The sequence below is a fragment of the Hyposmocoma kahamanoa genome, unplaced genomic scaffold (assembly GCF_003589595.1).
Source record: "Hyposmocoma kahamanoa isolate Upper Pololo Valley unplaced genomic scaffold, ASM358959v1 98263, whole genome shotgun sequence".
NCBI lineage: Eukaryota > Metazoa > Arthropoda > Insecta > Lepidoptera > Cosmopterigidae > Hyposmocoma > Hyposmocoma kahamanoa.
Window position 1 is genome coordinate 528,538 of NW_020655550.1, and position 21,650 is coordinate 550,187.

At 36.1% G+C, this 21,650-nt stretch overlaps 1 protein-coding gene across 1 annotated transcript in view; it reads right to left on the reverse strand.

Moving 5' to 3' along the window:
- Positions 1 to 21,447, reverse strand: part of LOC113238815 — a 261,299-nt gene extending 239,852 nt beyond the window's left edge. Inside the window, exon 1 of the mRNA XM_026475661.1 lies at positions 21,251 to 21,447. The gene's annotated coding sequence lies outside the window, so the exon portion shown is untranslated. The remainder of the gene's footprint in view (positions 1 to 21,250) is intronic.
- Between the last annotated feature and the right edge of the window lie 203 nt (positions 21,448 to 21,650).

Consider the following 21,650-nt stretch of genomic DNA (forward strand, 5'->3'; position numbering starts at 1 on the left):
GTAAACTCCTGCATCCTGTAAGGGGATGTTACATTTCACGGGTCTCAGGAACTGAGAAATCCTCCTCAGGGGCTTGAAATAGGTCTTGATAGAAGCACGCCTGAGGACTCTTCCACGGTACGTTGATGATACTTTCACAATATTACCAAAGATAGCAGACCTTTTTTCTTGGATCATCTTAATTCTTTTAGTACTAAGATCCAATTTACTATGGAACAAGAGAATTGTGGTACTTTAGCTTTCTTAGGGCGCGTTCCTATTATGTCGTCACGTTTTATTATCGTTAGACGACTGTCGTGTCAAACCTGTTCTCATATCACGACAATCTGTCGTGGACGATTTTTTATCGTTAAAAGACTGTCGTGACTAGCTGTTCCCACTAGATCGTGATGACAATTTATCGTTTCACGACAGCCTCCTTGTCGTTTGCACGACAGAATCGTTTGATGCACTGCAGTCGCTTATATGTAGTATGTATGTATGTTCTTTTGGAAGCCGGTAGAATGTGTTCGCTCGAAATGGATGAAGACGAAATTTTAATAATGTATTACTTTTTAAAAATGCGGAAGAGGAAGCAAACAAAGAAAAGAAAGTTTTGGGTACATCCAAAGCTATTAAAAAGAATTCCATTAGGGTTATGTCAAACGGTATACGAAGTTGCTTTCTTTTCGGTATTGTCAAAACCTGGGGGTCTACTCTCGATCTCCGTCTGTTATCCATCTGAAACAATTACTGCCAAATTAGCAATACTTGACCAAATGAAAAGACGCGTGATGTGAATGAAGCTTCATACTTGATACTTGTCTTTTAATTTTGTCGAATATTACTTATTTGACAGTAATTGTTTCGGACTGATGTCGGACGGAGATCGAGAGTAGACCCCCTGCTACGACCAAAGATGGGCAGTGGGTTAAAACCCAACCAACCCGCCCGTGTTTTCACCAGGGTTTTACCCGAAGCGCCGAGTTTTAACCCATTTCTGCCCAAAATCGTGATCAGAAACGAAAAGTACAGAATTTGGTATAATTCCAACAGGAACAACATAATATACAATAACTTGTATTGTAATAAATTTTTATATTTTTATTACATGAAGAAGAGGCATCTCCACATAATACCCACCACCTGTCAATCCTGTGGATTCTCAATGAAGATCGTTTCAAGTGCATACGATCTAACGATTTTTTAAATCAACTTATTGATGAACTTTTCAAGCGAATCTATTCAATAGAAAGGTAAATCGAAATGTCCTGATAATAAAAAACATATATTTTGTAATAATAAGTATGTATAATTAAATTTCAACAAAACTCAATTCAAAACAAAAAAAAACCCGAAATCGAGGGTAAAAACTATTTACGTCTAAATACGTAAATAGTTTTTGACCTCTATTTCGGGTTTTAATCCGATTTAAACCCGGCTTTAACAAAGCGCCGAGTTAAAACCCAGGCGCTTGCCCATCTCTGGCTACGACCCAACGTTACTGCAAAGCGAGCAGAGGGCGGGGGATACAAGAGGGGAGTGCAGGGAGCACAATACGTGCGGACAGGAGCTGCGACAATCTGTCGTCACGTTTTTATCGTGACGTTTTTTTATCGTCTGACGACTGTGACGACAGTTTGTCGTTGTAACGATAAAAAATCGTGAACGACAGTTAATCGTGTCGTGCTATATGTGATCAACTTCATTTAAATATACAAGCCACGACACTGGAAACTGCACGACAATGTGTCGTCACGACATAGTGGGAACGCGCCCTTAGATGTTTTAATTAAAAGAAATCCTAATAACACCTTAAGCCATACTGTATTTCTAAAGAAAACCCGTACAGATAGGTACCTCAATGGTAATTCCCATCACCATCCTAGTCAGTTAGCTACCGTAAGCAAATCTTCGTTTCAGAGAGCACATGGTGTCTGCGACAGTAATCATCTGGCAGGGGAACTTCAGCATATAAAACAAGTCCTACATGCGAATAAGTTGCAGATTCCACGCCAATGTCGCAGGCCCCGTGTGAAACCACCAACAGTTGAGCGAAGGCCTGCCATTTTATCTTACGTGAGAGGTGTCACAGACAAGATCGGAAGAGTCCTCAGGCGTCCATCTATCAAGACCTATTTCAACCCCCTGAGGAAGATTTTTCAGTTCCTGAGACCCGTGAAATGTAACATCGTGAAATGTAACATCCCCTTACAGGATGCAGGAGTTTACAAGCTTGACTGTGAGTGCGGTCTCTCTTAGATAGGACAAACGAAGCGAAAGATTTTTACCCGCGTCAAAGAACATATAGCTGATGTCAAACACCGTCGCGTAAACAAGTCTGCAGTCTGCGAGCATGTCATGGATAAACCTACACATTCAATGAAGTTTGTCAAACCCTAGGTCCTTGCTAAAGAAGTTCGTTATCTACCCAGGATGCTGCGAGAGGCCATTGAAATTAAAAAATATCCTAATTTCAACAGGGAAGATGTTTCTCCGTACCACCAGTTTGGGTACAGTGTGACACAGTGTGGGTTTGGTATTCTAATTTCTATTATTAATTAATAACAAAATAATTTACAAAACTTAATGTAGCGTAAATTGGAATGTTCTTTGTAAAATTAAAAATAAGGTACTTAATTAATAACTATTGTAACTATAGTGAAAAAATAGGGTGGTTTGCATTAATATTAGACATAACTGGTTGAAGACTGTACCACCTCAGTCAACCGTGACCATGGGACCTGTAGAGGGCCCGAAACGTCGGTTTGTTTAAAAAAACAAATATACGCGATTTAAATCCGGAAAAATAGTTCCATTTACTAAATACGAGTATATTTACATTCGAAAAAAAACATTGCGGTCCACACACCTCAATTCTTTCCTTAAAGCCCGCATTAGACCTTAGCGAGTATAATAATATTTTGGCCTAAAAAAGGCATTAGATTATTGAAGATGCATTACATTCCTAATTACCTACGGTCCTATTAAATTTTTCTAAGTCACGACTGTCTATTATAACTGGGAAACACGACGTCTTTTTATTTTTGTTATGTAATGACACATAATGATTACCTTCGCTCGCCTTAATCTCCTGCGTTCTTTTGTTTTCCGTGTACTGGAAATATATCGGTCTATTCTACTTTATTCTTATATTGACAAATTGCAATTCAGACTATAATAGGAAATCTTACATGATAATATACTTTTTTTTAAATCGCCTTTCACCTGCAATAATTTTTTTTTTATTTGTTGACGTATCAACAAAAACTTTATTGATAAAACTCGAAGCCTCGAAATATTTAGCGCTACGGTAAAACCCGTAGTTTGATAATGCAAAGTACATTTAAATGTATTACCTCCCCTTTCCTGGTCGCACTCGTTAGGCGTGAAGTAGAGTTCGTAATAGCAGGTTGTCGTGTACAACAATACTTGATGATTTTGATTAAAAATTGAGCCATTATTGTCATTAGGCGAGATACGCCTCTCTGTCCGGTTCAGTTTACGTCCTGCTACTAATGTAAGAAGTAAACAAATTATTTGGTATTAGTATACGATGTTAGTACGAGACGAGTTCTGCACATCGTTCTAAACAACTCTTTCTATGGCGATTGTAGCGATTACAAATGAAGGGTACGTTTGGCTTGATGTTAACATTTCACACAAAGACATAAATAATCAGAAATTAACAAAAGTAATGCAACTCCACGTCATTTTAACAATAGTATCTAATAAGTAACATAACGAAAGTTATTGGCGTGTGTCGAAATAAATATAGTTCCCAGCACTTCAATATAAATTGACACTCGGACAGGCTTACCGATGGTCATTATTTCTCCTATTTATACAAACCTAACGACCGAACATTCCACTTTCGCCGTCATGGCCTGCTCCCTGGTGCTTTCTTCTGTCAATCTTCATGGTTACGTTTAATTGGTACAATATTGTAACACAGCAATGTTGCCTTACCGAACATTCCTTGTACTTATTGTTTGTCGGATTTATGTTCCCCGTATCTTTTTCGAGAGCAGAAAATTTTCACGAGCTCTATAAATCACATACAGACGTACTGCAAAGATTATCGTCTAATAGCAATAACACACGCTGAACACTAAGTTAAGGGTATAATGCTTATACAACATGATGATCTTCTAACATAAACATTTCCATGGTAGTGACATTTGTTTATCAAACACTCAAGTACGAGAGATTTGAAATACTTACACTTGAGAGCAAAAGTATCGCGCCACCGCCACTGATTTATATGCTTAATGCTTTATGTTTCTGACATTACGGTTTTTACTAACTTGCAATACGTCATTGTTTATGACATTTCTTATGAAGGTAACATTGAGTTTTCGTATTGTAATTGTAATGTTTTACATCTTATCAAATATAATAAACAAGGGTCATTATACACGATAAAAGTATTAACGGATTATTTGTGACTTTAAGAGTGTTACTTTGTTGTGAAACTATACAAGTTGTAGCTTTCCTATGAAATCTTAAGTTCTGGTAGTATAACAATATCATGGTAGTAAAACGTGCTATTCAATGAACTTAATATTAACTCTCATTTAATTAATGAAAATGCTATTACTAAAACTTACAATCATTTAAAAGACAAATAAATAAAGTAAACAATGCTACCATGCTGCAAGTTATTAATTACTAATACCGCAATAATAGAAATAGCATCAAACGTGTAAATCCACCGTGTCTCGGTATTTTCGCTCCCAAATGTAGTTTCTACGTTGCCAACGTTGAAACAAAGCTCGAGCAAACAATAATGTAAATGTAAACATTGCGACCACCTGAACGTTTACGACAGTTTTAAAGTAAGTGCTATTTTGTAAACACAAAATTCTGGATGAAAGACTCCCGCTGAGCGCTGTCAAGCAGAAAACTACTCTTTAAGTAAACCAAACCCAAAGTATGAGGGCTCCTGCCTCAGTACATTTATAGGAATGTTCTATTAATTTCATAGACCAGGTTAACCTGGTCACAAAGCTTTCATCTCGTAGTTCGTGGGAATTGTGGTGTGACACTTGATTACTCGGTGGGGGAAACAAATCTTTACGTTTTTGACTTGACTGATTTTGTTAATGCGAATAAAACTCGTGGATTAACAATTCGTTAAATTACGTAAGCTTTCCAAATTTATTGCGCTAAAAACACTTAATCCGTGTATCCGCAAAGATAATTCTCATAAAATGGTGAGTGAATAGAAACATAAACATGTTGAAAGCATTTATTTCAATTACGTACCGTCATGACGTAAATCAAACATACAAGGACAAAGTTTATTATTTTGTAATGCGTTAGGACAGAAGGTTGTTAAGGTCTTTACTTTATACAGTAGTCATGTATTTTCGGCACATTGCCCAAAAGTGTTTATCAATTACAAGACAGTACTGACAGGCAGTTAGCGACCTAGAGTTAGTTACTTTCAAATGAAGTAAACCTAATAGTACAAAAGATTTAATACAAAGGAATTCTAAAGCGGACAAAACTGGTTCGAAACAAGTAAATATTCTACAATCGTTCGAAAACCGAAATGTTTAGTGAAAGTGGTTACCATGACAACTGCACATTGTACCGACTGGAAGGAATCTAGGGTGGAGCACGTGCGGATTCGCACGATTGCCGGTAGACTATCATTAGATTGATTGACCCTTTGTATCCTTGGCCTTGGCATACGTCTATAGCCAGATGTTTTCATAAATTACATCACCTGTCAACTCTCACTCTCACTTCACTTGCATACTAAACTAATTCAAATTAGAACCAAAATATTTTAAAGCGTTCTTATAAGTGTGAGTGTGCTATATGAACAAAAGCTCAAAAGCGCATTAAATCAACAATCGTGTTTTATGTAACACGTATAAGGCATGTAAGTCGACATCTCTCAATCTGCACACGTGATCAGTACGACCTGCATAGGTGCAGCCGTCCGACCATTTAAAGGAACAGCATAGAAAGCCGGAAAGTCGTGAGAGATGTCAGATTGCGACTGCGACATCAAAATGTAGCATCGTATGTGCAAAGGGTGGTTGGAGCCGACAAGATGACGTCAGAAATTGGCCAAAACCATTCTTTTTATATTATGTAGGCAACAAACAAACATACGGCCCGCCTGATAGAAAGCGGTTACCGTCGCCTATGTACGCCTGCAACACTAGGGGCGTCACGAGCGTGTTGCCGACCCATTAGAACCCTTCTCAAACCCTTTTTGAAGGACTCCATGCTGTATTCCTGCGGGAAACCCCCGGCAAGGAGTTAATTCCACAACCTTTATTAAATGTGGGAGAAAGCTCCTCTGAAACCGTACAGTACGAGATCGACTCGGTTCCAGAGTGTGAGGATGGACTCCCTGCCGGTGGCGAGCGGTGCGATGATAAAATGTTGCTGTTGGCATCATGTCAAACAGTTCTTCAGAACATTGGCCATTGTACAAGCGATAGAACAGGCATAGGGAGGCAAAGTCTCTCCTTCAAGACAGTGGTTCAAAATCGTTTGTAAGCACAGGATCGTCAACAATTCTCATAGCACATCTTTGAACCGCGTCAAAGAGCCCAAGCGGACATCCAGGTGCTCTCGCCCAAAGATGGCAGCAGTATTCCATGTGGGGGCGGACTTGTGACTTATAAAGTAGCAGTCTCTGCTCCGAAGTGAAATACTACTTAGCCCTGTTCAGCACACTAAGCTTTTTGGACGCTAGCTTAACTTTGCCAGCTAAGTGACTACGGAACTGAACGTCTCAAGAGATGTCGACACCAAGGATCCCGATACTCTCCGAGATATTTAATAGCTTGCTCTAGAACTGAAGGTCTGCAGCATATGGAGTCTTTTTAGCGGTGAACGTGCAAACTTGTGTCTTGGTGGGGTTAAATTGGACTAAGTTTAGTCGTCCCCAATCAGAAACCTTCTCCAGGGTTTTTTCTGTTTGTGACACAAGTTTTATTGCGGCTCTCCTCTACGAAAGACCAAGGGGACTTAGCATGGCCAGTGTAATAGATGTCCACCGTGCTGTCATCCGCGTAACAGTGAATGCCGTCAGTAGACAGCATATCATTGACATGCATCAAAAATAGCGTTGGGGACAGCACAGAACCTTGCGGGACACCAGCGTTAATGTACAAACCGTCAGACCAACTACGGTCGCCGACGGCTGTTATGCTTCTGCTGGACAGAAAGCTGTCAACCCATTTGCATAGCCCTCGGGTAGCCCGTATGATGGTCACTTCGAAAGAAGACTTTGGTGCCAGATCCGGTCAAACGTCTTCGCCATATCTAGCTGACAGCCAAACCTTTCCGGTTGATACGATATGAAATTCAATAATAACTACGATCATCTCGAAAATACACTTGTGAAATTACAGGCACATGGGACTTGTCAACTTATGTCTCAGGATGACGTCCCCTCAGATCTTAGCGATTTAAAGCTCTGAATGGCACTGCAACTGTTATTGACAAGCGTGTAGCTTACCATCAGGCGCACGACTTGTCCGTCCCGTCACTTGATATATGTATAAAAAAATGCTTGTTCAAAAGAAATACTAAGCATATAGTAATAATAATAATAATAATTTATTTCAAACAAAAACAATTATCTATAGGTTGTTAGTAAAGAACTTAGGAATAAGATAAGTATGATACAATTCAAATATTAAAAATATAATAAGATTACATTTTCTATTCAAATGCGTCAAGGCAAGTGATTCAAAATAAATTAAAATTCAAAATCATTCATTCATTCGTCATTGTATAATATGATCGACACGATATAATTTAAAACAATAAGCTAAGTGGTTAAACGATTTTATTTGAATTCATGCGCTAAACAGCCATTGTTTCTTGCTCCGCTATAAAATAATAATAGGGTACAAAAGTGAATAGCAGTAAACTTGTACACCTTACGAGTATTTAAAAAGTGTCTATATTATGATTATGTTTGTTATTGTTAACGCGGAAACGTTAACGTGGAAAATACGGTGCCCAAAAGGGCATGACACTGTGGCCGCCCCTAATGAAATGCGGCGCCCCTCCCCGTTAAGAGATTACCCATACCTTACAGTCACAAAAATATTTACGGCTAATAAACATGCGAAGGGCTACTCTAACTCTCACTGGGTATTGTTACAGAAATCATAGCATAGGATAATTAAAATAATTGTTAATATATTTCTCACCTCCGTAAATAAAGATAATCCAATGCGTACAAAGGAAACCGCAACCGTCGGCTGAGTATACACAGTTACATTATAGCTACGTAAAAACCCCCAATTTACATTATTTGATTTGCAACGCTACATGCAAAAGTGTTTAAAACGTACAATACCAATTTTGATTCTATGAGCACATACTTGAAGTTTCTAACTGTTACAATGCCTGAGATTTTTTCCCAAACAGAAACTTCGACCTGTAGTGATCTCCAATGATATGGGCAAGTCTTGAACATCAACCCTAGTACTCACTACCCCGTCCCTCTATACTCATACAGGGTGAACGAGATTAATATTTAAAGAGGCAAACGAGTAACTGACACCTAACAACCAAAATGTAAAAAGAATCGCCCTTAAATACAAGAATAAACATTTTACAAATACTAACACACTCCTTCTTTAGGCTATTCTATGAAACAGAACAGCTGACCGGTAGGAAAATGAACTGCCGCGTGTCAAGCCTTCCTACTTAATTAATTCAAGTAAAAATAATTCAATTTTCCCTTCATTCAAATCGTGCGTAAGAGTAACCATACACGAATCCTAAAAATTTTCACGATAGCAAAAAACACAAATTTACCTCGAAAATTCCCAAGGCAACCGCTGTATTCAATAGGTACTCTACATATACCAATGATTTTATTTTATATCAACTGAATTAAAATAGAACACTTATGCTATAGGTACGATACACATTTTTCAAATGGCTTTAATTTCGTTTGTAAAAAAATAAAATGTGAAATAAAGCCGCTCCCTGCCTCTAGACCTAAGCAAAACGAACCGTATTAGAACTAGAGCTCAGGTTGTATCGATTCTTAGCAAAAGATGCCGCGGGAAACACTATTTAAAACGTCTAGTCCTTGACTGATGCAACAATGACACGTACGAATACGCATAATCGGCAACATCTTCAGACCCCCGCATGACATTGTTAGCTTACGCCTCTTCGGCGCTGCGGCTGCCCTTTGTAGGCACGCTGTGAGTCAATATGTATTGATTGCGCCTGCGCACCATTCTTTGTTGTAATTACGAGTTATTCTCTTTGCGTTTGTAATAATATAAATGCTTCATTTGAATGTAAAAACCCTCGTCTTTACAAGTAAACTTACTTGAGATATAAAGTGTTAAACTTGTAATATTTACCCTTCGACATACCTTTTGAAAAATAATCATTACTTCGCGCGCACCTACATTTTGGCAGTGGTTGGCTCGAATTTTGCACACGTTGGTTTTGATGATTTGATATGGATATGAGACGGCATGTGCGTTTACTGTGTTACGCATAAACTTATGTTCTGTTGGTTCCCGGTGCTACAACACGTGTCGTTAAATGCTTTTCTGTGCTTGACTGTGACGAGATGAAAGCTCGCAAGTTGGTTACGATTTCTTGCAGGGAATGGAAAATAGCGTAAATGTCTCTGAATCGCGATAATAACACGGAAATACGTTGACAATGTGATGTACTAAACAAGAGCTGGAAAAGACTCGGTAATTAAACTTAGAAAGTGGTGTAGACTGGTACTGCACGAGATCGGATAATTTCTAAATTGACCGTTACAAATGCGGAAGGTCGCCAACCTTATGGTTAATTGCTCACTAACCACTTGGAATGCGATCTGTGAATATGACATTATGATTATTTACATGCTGAATTGAACAACAGCCAATTATCAAAATACAGGTTGCAAGAAGGTGACAAGATCTTCCTGGCCAGCTTTTTAGATTTTTATCTTGTCTGCCTTAAGATAATCAATGTCCTAAATAAAATTGTAAAGAAGCCAAATTTCAACATGGGCTCTGTCAATATTTCCTTTTCCGCCTTTTATAGCGGCGTACGGCGTGATGGTAACTTTTATATCTTTATAATGTTTGTTAACAGGATGACGACGCATGTTTGTGCTAAATAATATACTTATGGTGTAACGTCCTCCTCTTCTTCACGTAAGTCGACTGTCCTAAATAACTCGGCGTAATGCGAGTCCGTAGAGATTTTATCAGCGGTTGATAACGATAACAGCATTGTAAAAGTAAACTGTTAACACGGTAAATAAGTATTACAAAGTAAGAAGCAACAAAAAAAATAACGTAAATCAGCCCCCGTAGCATGGCTACTCATGACAGTCGCGACACGCGCGATAAAATTTCCATTTTATGCGTATTTAATCTGATTAAGACAGCTAATAGCGCGCGCTTATTCCAAATTGACGCGCGTGTCGCGACTATCATGCGTAGCCATGCTACGGGGGCGAATCTAAATTTCGTGTCAACTTCTAAGCATTTCGCAAAATACCCACGTTATACGCATTTACAAATTATTTTTTTTTATATCGTAATTTTTTATGTGATCCCTTTTTAGGAGGCCTTTAATTGATCTTAATGTTGATCAGTGTTTTCATTTTTTTTACTTGGTAAATCTGATCTACTTGATATTTCTAAACTCAATTTATGTTGTACATACACCAATGTAGAAAGATACACCTGTCCCATATTGAGTAGGTAGTTTAAATGTCTAACATGCACATTAAATGTTCTGTTACGTTTGAATCCCGAAATTATATTAAAATGTAATAGTGTAGACAACATTAAAAAATTTTGATGTTAAAACTTAATATTATAAACAGCAACAGCCCGAAAGGTATACTTCGTTTCAATTAATTTTGAACAAAAAGTAAACAAACAAGTCGCTGACCCGACCAAAGACGGTTTAGTGATGGACTATTGTAACGCCAACTACACATCGATTAAGTAATTGAATGAATCGATTTGTTCAATTGAGTCATACTAGCGGTTTTCCTTACATAACCTATATAAGCATATTTAAAATTTCAAATTAAATCCACCTTCAAATCCTTACACTTAGATACTCGTTCGATTGCGATTGAAATGTTCGATGTAATAATTGATTACTAAACTTTAATTGATTGAACCGAATGTTTTTTTTTTTTCGAACAGCACTATGCTACCATAGGCAAGTCATAGAAGTATAGATGAATAACCTCACTTTTGGAATACCATTTTTCAAATACGATTTTACGATGCTATTCAAATTAATATTGTTGGAATAAGTGATGATATATCAAGTCGAAATATTCGTGAAAGTGTTATATATTCGATTTATTGAGTGATTGCTTTAGAATTCTAACAAAACAGGTTTGTTTACTTTTTGTTCAAAATGGATTGGAACAATTAAACAACCTGTTAATCTGTACCAAGGCAAACAACCTTTTTCAGAAAACTTGGTACTGGATTATTGATAATTTATAAGTGAAAACACGGCGTTTCTGTACTTACCTACCACTTGCTTTATATTTCTTTCCTTACTTTTTATTGAATATTCTAGAAGGTAGGTACGTAAATAAATGTTTCAAATACCTACATATTACGCACGTTAAGTACGGCGTGTTCAATCATTGTACTTAAGTTTACAATTACATCGATTTCAATCATCCATAAAACAACGCTGCAACGTAGAGAGGCAGTTTCCGTAGTCCAGGGCAGTTTTCCAAGTATAGCACTTCAATCAGGTGTTACGCTGAGGCTACATAATTTTACGACGCCATTTTACTTTTATTGTCGTCTTCCGGAGTCGCTCGTATGGATAGACGAAGTATGCACGTGTAAAGTGCTTCATCAAAGCAAACGACGATCGAGTCGGTACCTGGTATACGGGAAAACGGTAACATCTAAATTAAGCTTTATTTTCGCGAACTCTACTTATAGATCACGAAGTGGCATGAGTATTGACATTTGATAGTAATGTTTATTGTCAGCATAGATAAAATTAGTTCATTAGTTGTTAGGATAATAATTCGAAATCAAAAACCAACTTGTCTGGCATTAGTAGGTTTATTTGATATATTATAAGTATTTTCTTTCCTCATGCAAATATAACATTCACGCATAATATTCGAAAATAAAGTACAGGAGTCCAATAAATGCGGGCTCTATAACACATAATTAACATTTTAAAAGATACAAAACAGTGTAATGTTAAGTATAAAAAGTCATCACTTGTAAGCTAATAAATCGCCGTAACCAATTTAATGAGATCGAACACTGGTAATCTGTCCTGGTTGCAGCATCCAATCAAGTTGACTATAGGTATTATTGTAATGTTATTCGATATCCACAGTACTCGTATAAGTCGATCGGACAAGTGGAATAAATACTCACGTCAGGAAATCGTCATGTATCCATGATATCCTTCGTCCTTATAATCGGACTGGCCCCGACTAAATTTTTTATAATACTACCGATTCGCGTCTATACATGGAGCATTTGTTTCTAATTTTGATATATTATAGCGCAATCTTATCATAAAATTTTTATTTTAACTTTGTAATCAATTCCATAGCATTGACGATTATGTTCTAATTTGACAAACATTGTTTGTTTCCTAATGAAACTCTTTAGAACCTTTAAAGTCATGTACATACATTATAATCATTTTTTTATTTTATTGACGCGCTTTCTTACAAAATCACTCTGTTTATGACACACAGTGCACATAAGAATGAAAGTTCTCTGTATCTATAGGGCTAAAATTACAGCTGTTTTTGAACATTTACTTTTATGTAGGTAGTTACATTATGGCGATTAGAGATTGGTTTGAGAATAATTTACATAAATCTGAGTTACCTAAAAAACAATTTTGGATCGCTGTAATTGGACCATTCTGTGTGTGTATGCTAATGCATGTATAGACATTAAATAATTTTAATGTCTATACAAAAGTATAAATTATTCGATCCTCCTATTACCCATGCATATTTACATAATTTAAGGAGTCTCATTTCGATATAAACTGGCACCACTTACGAATTTATGTCGAGGTTTTGTGTTCCGAGTGAATCTCAAAAAATATCGTGTCAATTTAAAAATTAACAGTTAAATTAACAATAAATCTCTGTGAACAGATATTCAATGATTTTTTTTTTGTTTTGGGGACAACTTTTACAATGTTACGACGGCATTTTTAAACATAAAATCACTCGGGACGTGCAAACAGTGCGACGCTAAGCTTAGTACTGACGCGAGTTTGTATTCGCTTTTGAATTTGTATTTGCTTTGGTGGCGTCACTTTAGTGTTCGGCGCGTTCCATCTGCCTAAGTTTTGTAATCTGAGCGCTCCGCCATCTCTTTCGTTCTTACCACCACCTCGCAAAAGACGGAAAATTATTTCCACGCCTTGTCGCTGTTGAACATAGCCTTGTGTACGGCTGGCAGTGACAGATCACTCCCAACCACGGAGATCATGCTGGATCTTAATGAGTGAACTTCCTGCGCTAACTGGAAAAAAAGCTGACGACCTTTAAACAGCTCAACAGATGTTAATCAAATATAGCTAAGAACCATCCAAATTAATAAGTCCAATAAGTAGTCTTCAAATAGGTAAGGTGGCAGTACTACCCTGGACGAACTCTCACAAGTAGCTCCACTGCTGCTAGACTCTACTGAGGAGCTACGATGCCACAAACATACATACAGACAGACAGACACACAGACAATAACTCCCCTATATTTGCGTCGACGCGTCGGAGGTTAATAATTGAATATGTTTCGAGTTTTGTTATGATATGATCATCTTCCACTTTTAAAAGATGCAGCAAATTTGTACCTTAACTGAACTATACACAAATTACATGTAATTGTGCAGTCCAACGGGATAGTTAAGGGATTATCGGTCGATGAACTTTATGAATTTTACACGCGACAGGATTGTGGAAACTTTAAAAGCGGGTACGGCTGTTTGCACCATTCCTTGATAGTACGATAACGAACGCCTACTTACCTATTCTGTTAATGTGCACTTATTAGTACAGTACAAGAATAGGAGACGTACTTTTTTAATTTATTTATTCCTAACTTCAACGACATGAATCACAACATTAAGGCGAACTTACAACTTCAACAGCTTTTAAACAAAAAAGCAATACACACAAGTAACCAACTAAGTGGATATAAGAGATTGATAAAATCCTAAAGTACAGAAACACTGTAGCTTCAACATTATTTTAATAAAATTCTTGTGAGATACAGATATGCAGCAGACTAGACAAAACTACATTCAAGACTGAAAATGATCAAAGGGTTTAATAGTTTTTTTGTGGGATGACAGTTTCAAATTGGTTTCTGTTGTCAAATTATAGACGATTACGATGTGTAACAATGAAGTTTAAGGGTCGTATTCCAGAACTCTTCTCAATGGTCAAGTCAGGACTTGAGCAGACTTGAGTATGATTTCAAGCACTGGAAATACGATTCTAATGGCAAGGACTTGAGTATGATTTTCAGTGCTCACTGCAATACTCAAGTCCTGACTTCAGTATTGAGTAGTTCTGAATACGACCCTAAGTGTCGTATTCTAGAACTCTACTCAATTCTCAAGTCAGGACTGCACTGGAAACACAAGCACTGAAAATACGACCCTAATGGCACAAGGGCTTGAGTATGATTTCTAGTGCTTTGAATCATACTCAAGTCCTGACTTGAGCATTGAGTAGAGTTCTAGAATACGACCCTTAGTCTTGTGAGAAATAGATAAACACAAATGGGTACAGAAACATATTCTGATTAGATACAATACGTACTTGCATTTTTGTGTTTTTGTAATAATTATTTATTTATTTGGTACATAATACAAAGAAATAACTGATAAACAACAAGAGATATTTGAGCCAAAGTGGGTGGGACATTTTAACTCCTTTTTTCTTGAGCTTTAAGTAATTACTCCTTAACCGTTGGTTAATTAGACAAAATGAAAATATCATGAAGCCAGATATGCAGCTGCGATTATTTAATTACATAAATTATGACATTATTTATACTCAACACTTTTAATTTTCTAAGTGTGACGGGTGGGACACTCACGATACCCGCCTGTTTGAGTTGATGGCTTCATTGCCAAGGTCAAGACAAAATATTAATATTTTGTTCAGCAAGTTTTTCACATGTGATAACTTAAATGTTAGAGTTCTATTTTATATATACACTTTATTAATAACTTTCATAAATTTTAAGGAAATTAATATGTTCAGTTGTGACGGGTGGGACTTACAATTAGTATTTATTAAAACTTTAATAACTCCCCACCATATATACATTCATGCAATCACTGTTTTAAAATTCGTAAATTGTATTTTCTTCGACAATCCTTAATAACTTTTTAGAAAGACGCACCAATAGCCGCGAAAATTGTTGCTAACACTACAGGAAGGAATTTTTCTAATACAATTTTACTCTTAACTTTATTCTAACTTTTAAGCAAATACGTTCACTTCAAGATTTTATTTCATTTCTAATCAATTAATTGGACATTACTTACATCAAGAAATTTTTACCTCTCACATCAAATTTAAATAATCTTAAATGAATCCAAAATTTCTTGGGTGTATTTTAAGAAAATATATTCTTAAACAAAAAAGAAGTATTTTGTTATTCTGATTAATATTCTAAATTCTAGAGTATACTTTTTTAAGTAACATTTCGTTGCGTTTTCATAGTCAATGTTGTTGTGACATGTCGGCGAAGGCGCACGCGGTAACGATTACGTTTACTTGTGCTTGTAATCATAAAAATCATAAACAGTCATTTTTCCAAAGAAACAATACGTAGTATCTTTTTGTAGTTTGTTAGTGTTTTCTTTGTAGTCATAATTTAAGAAATTTGGTTTCAGCTTGAACTCAAACTACACTTTTAACAAGCACAACTTTAACATGCAATTAGTTCCATCGCGCTACTGCTAGATGGTATTAGTTGTGCTCTGAAACGCGCTATAGTAAACGCGCTATAGTAAACGCGAAAGTCCTCTCAAATGTTTTGAATTTTCAATGCTTTTTTACCGCTGTAGCATTAATATGGCACTGAATACTGACGATTCCGTCTTATTTCTGCTACTTTTAGGTATAGTATAAGGCAAAAATAACAGTTGTGACGCGTCAACTAGGCGAATAATTGTTAATTTACATTTAGATCAAAAATGGACGAACAGAAGAATAGCTGAGCGTTTAAATTGTTCTGTGAAGAAAGTTTGTAATGCAATTGATCACTATAAAACACATGGAACTGTTGAAAAGGCTCGGCCAAAAAAAACTTCTCCCAGAAAAGATAAGCTAATCGTTCGTGTTGCTAAAAAATACCCATTTAAAGGCTCAAACCATATTAAAAATGAAGTTTTTTCGCCTGATGACCCCAGGAACGTCTCATCAAGACTGATACGTCGAAGATTAGTGGAAGCTAAATTGTTTGGAAGAACCTCTCGAAAGGTACCGCTTCTTACCAAGCAACATCGAGAGAAGCGATTATTATTCGCAAAAAAATATGTTAATTGGACGGTACGAGACTGGAAAAAAGTTTTATTTTCAGATGAAACGAAAATAAACATCGTAAATTCAGATGGAAAGCGCTATGTTAGACGTCCTGTAAACAGTGCTTTTAATTATAGATACACAAGGAGCATAGTCAAGCATGATGGCGGAAACATTAAAGTTTGGGGGTGTTTTTCCGGATGTGGAGTTGGTCCCGTTCGGAAGATTGAAGGTACAATGGAACAATGGCAGTACAAAAATATCTTAGAGGACACAATGATACCCTACTCGGACAATCATTTGCCTGTAACCTGGATCTTTCAGCATGACAATGATCCTAAACACACGGTCAATAGCGTCAAATGTTTCCTTAGCGAACAGCGTATATCCGTTTTAGACTGGCCAGCAAATAGTCCGGATTTAAACCCGATAGAAAATTTGTGGAATATTGTTAAGAAGAAAGTCTCAAACAAACGTCACACCAGTCAAAACGAATTATATGAAGCATTTGTTGAAGCATGGAATTCAAACCCCCTAGAAAAATGTATGACATTGATTGAATCAATGTCACGTCGTTGCAGAGCTGTTATTGAAAATAAGGGATACGCCACTAAATATTAAATATAAATATTGGTAGGCTGTGGATAGTACCTATTTCGTAAATAAAAATACTAATTGCTAATAATTAAAAAAATGTTGTTTTTTTACACTTTTTTGTTGTTGTTTCTAATTAGTTGTCCATTATTGTTTATACCTTAAAACTGATTTAAGTGTTTGTCCGTACTGTAATATTGAAACTGCACTTGTGTAGTGGGATTTATATTGTTTTTCTAATAAATAATAAATCGTTGAACCTATTGTTGTCCTACTTATTGTTTAATTTTAAATAAAAACGATTGCGGTGAAGTTTCTTACATAATGTCAAGGACCGATTGTAGTGTTTCTAATTATACGACCACCACTGTATATGGCAGCCATATTTAAAAATGGTGAAAATAAATTTTTGACCCCAAATTATGATTAGGGACTCCTAAAGACCCTCGCATGCCAATTTTCAGCCGGATCGAAGCAAGTTTTTCTTCGACCGCCATTTTGAAATCGCTATCTTGAATTTTTTAACCCAGGCAGTTGACCAGTGTTACCCTCTATGACATTCCTTCGAGCACCTCCTACCTATCTCTAATAGTTTCCGTGATAGGAGGCTTTGAAATGTATATGGCGGCCATCTTGTTTATTTGAATTTCGGACATTTTTTACTTCCCGCGAAAATTGACCAGGAAGTATCTCATAAAAATGCACAAAAATACCCCCCATGTATTATAGTTTTTGCAGGCCGTTGATCACTCGTTTACATTTTCCACATTCAGGTCGTCTCATATTTGATTCTTTGCCTTGGAGCCTATCCGCGTACAACGGTATAAATATCTATTTTCCACCATATCGGGAAGTATGCGTTATATTTTGCTAAGTGAGTCTAAACTTGTAGCTTTATATATGTATAATGGGGTGGCCAGTTTCACATGCAGTCGGTCACCAACGTAACTTTTCTCAAACGGACCAGGAAACGGCTTGCATAGGTCTATAGCAAATTATAAGTTGGTATACGTTGGTATTACAAAATTTTTAAAAAAGGGTTTTGTCCCAAGAGAACAATTATAATTGTGAGGCGTCTAACTTCACATAATATGCTGCGATACGGTTTTATGTCGACAAATAACATTGCCCTGTTGCTTTTTTGGGCATTTATTTGGCAATTCTAATAAATTTAAGCCCGGAAACACGTGAATTTCATTAATAACTTGCACTAGGTGGTTGAACGATTCTAGGTGCGTTATTAGAAACCAAATGTCGTCGTTGATGTCTTCTTTGAATATAGCAAAAATCGATCAATGAAGTTTGCATTAGACAAAAGCATAATTGCTTAGCAACCCGATGTTTTTGTGTGTCTATGATAAGTCAAGATTCACGCGCCAAATGACATGGTCGTCCACCTAATGTAAAAATATGAAATAGAGGTACCTCCACCAAGATCAGCGCGCCAATGATGCTTCAAAAACAAAATTGACATAGCCACCTGCCCCTCTGTCGACTCTGCTTTTTCTTATTTCTATAATTCTCTAGATTATCTTCAATAGAATCAATGGTATACTCATCAACAACTTCCGGTAGGACTTTAAACGTAATTTATTTAAAAGGTAACCAAGCTCTAGACATCGAAAGAGCGACTTTCTCAAAAATTGACACGTCCGACCCTCTTTTTTCTTATTTCTGTATAGAGTACACCATCTTACACATCAGGAACATCAATAGAATCGTTAGTATACTAATCAACAACTTCCAGTTGGAGTTTGAAAATCAATCATTATATAGGTAATAAAAAATGGAACAATCCACAACTATGAACTTATGATAGTTTTTTTTTTTTCAAAAACTGGCTCGGCCACCCTGCTTTTTTATCTCTACGGTAAGTACTCTGTTGCGCACCAGTTAATATCTATGGAATTGGTATACTCATAAACAACTTTCGGTGGGTTGATAAAATACCTAATATCACGATAACGACCCAATAAATGATGGTCGTTGTAACCATTACTAAATCTATGGTTTTCACTATACGAGTACGCTCGGACCGAGTCCAATAGGACGACTACTCGAACGCTACTCGTAACGTATTGATGGGATGCCGAGGTCTGAGGACGCTCGGTTCACGTGATTATAAGCCGGTGTTTCACTATACGAGTACACTCGAACCAAGTTCACTCGGATGACTACTTACACGCCACTCGTAACGTAGTGATTGGATGCCGATGTCCAAGTACGCTCGGATCACGTGTTTACACGTTACGAGTTGCGTCCTAGTAGTCATCCGAGTGTACCCGTATAGTGAAAACCCGGCTTAAAGTGCCCAAATTTCTATACGACTACCCCAAAAAATATATCGAATTCCATTTTCGAATTGTAAATGAGAATGTTTTGAAATATGAAACCTTAAAAATTCTTTAAAATGTAGTGTTTGGGCGAATTTATACAAACTGTATATAACGAATGCAATCCAAAATGTTTAAGCATGCTTGTATTGGAAGTAAAGAAATGTTTACAAATAATAAAGTTGAAAGCGACGCGGAAGTAGTAAAGACAACTTAAATAATATATACAGCGGTACTGGAAGAGTCAAAACTTGTTACTTGATTTTCAGTTAACTATAATATTTTTGACCTTATGGTTAGATATAAAAAAATTCAACATTGTAGACACAATTGCATTTGTAAACATTTGTAATAAATCTAAATGTGAAATACCAAAGGGCAAAAAGATGTCGAAACAACTCACCTATGATATAAACACACACCATTTTTTTTTTAATGTAGAAAGTTTGAGACATTTACTCCAAATGGGTTTATTGTAACTATTACCACTGTGTGATTGATGACTTAAATGACATTATGCTTCGATGAATTATCACCAACACTATTAGGGCTATTTACAAACTAGGCACAAGAAATTCTGGTCTCTCAGACACAACTTTACAGATCGATACCTCAAACGAACACTACGCCAAATTAATTTTTGAACCTGTTCTATGTTTTAATGTTATTTTTGTCTTTAATTTTTTTTCACAAAATTACTTTTTTAATTTTGTTTTTTGTTTCTTTATATTTTTTTTTCACAAAATTTAGGGAGGATAATATTAGTAAATAAATATTACTGTTTACTAAATTACAGAAAATTACAAAAAATAAAGTTGGCATAGTGTTCATTGGAAGTATCAAACATTCTTACACTGCAATTTATGTTAACAAAAATTGTAATTTTGGTAAATAATAATAGACATAATATTAATCAGTTGACAAAAACGAACAGATTATTCTTGACATTATAATTTAAGCACTCACATAGAATCATTATAGACACACAGTTTAATAATGATTTTGCTATTGCAAAGCTCTTTCATCACATAGTATCTCTAAAGCCCAGCTGAGTTTTCATCTAAGTACCGTTAAAAAAAATTAATTTTTTTTTAAAAGTAAATAATTTTGTATACACACATATCAGCAGGATGCATAACGGAATAAGGACCATCTATAATAAAATTTCAGCTGACATTCAAATTTGCCATTGATGAATATTAACAAAAACTGTATATATACAACATACTAGTTGCTTGTGTGTTTGAATGCCAAAAATCCATGATCTGCTTAGCTCCTTTCCTTCTTTTCTTTGTCTACTTATGACTATATTTAATAGATATTGTGAATGGTATATAGACATAAATAAATATCTATTTATGCACTTTTCTCCAGACAATCTACCTTACAAATCAGTAGTGGTGTTAAAACAATTTGACAATTTTAAATCTAAAATCTAAATTTAAAGGACATCATGGCTACACCATAGAAAACAACAAATTCACTGTTATACTATGATAAACTTTCAAATTGGATCGTAGTGAATTCATTTGGGTTAAAATTACCGAGTGTGTGACATGAGTTAATAAGAGACGCGGTAAAATGTGCATTGACTCATAATCGATATAACCAAGGACATTTAATGCAGTTGCAATTCGGGGGCTAGCGATGCAACGTATGTGAGTAAACTATTTTAGAACACATCAAAATACAAATCTTTTAGGTAAATTTGACAATCTAAAATTACAAGAAGTAAAAATATTGTCTATAAAATCTGCTTTTTTGCTGTAAAAACATTTTTCAGCTATTAAAGCACATAAACAACTTTACGTACCCGGCGACGACAGGTTGATGCGTTGCAGTTGAAACTTCGACAACGTTCACAGAAACTCTTGAAACACTACACTGATTTGCGCAAAACACAAAATATACATTCAAACAACTTTCATTCTATAGTTCTATGTCAAATGTCGCTTATGTACTCTCATTTAATGAAATTGAATTATAGTGCGGTGTACGGTCCTTCCGACGGGGACTCGCAAGTAATGTTAAAGTGACTTTTACACGACACGACACTATAATACAACGACACGAATCTAGACGACGAGTTTAGTTTTATGGTGACAATGACGAAGATTTTCAAACGAATTCATACAATACTATTAACTGATACAGAAAAATAAATATTTGGGACTTATGTCTAAGCATGTTGTAAAAATAAATTGGTTAATACT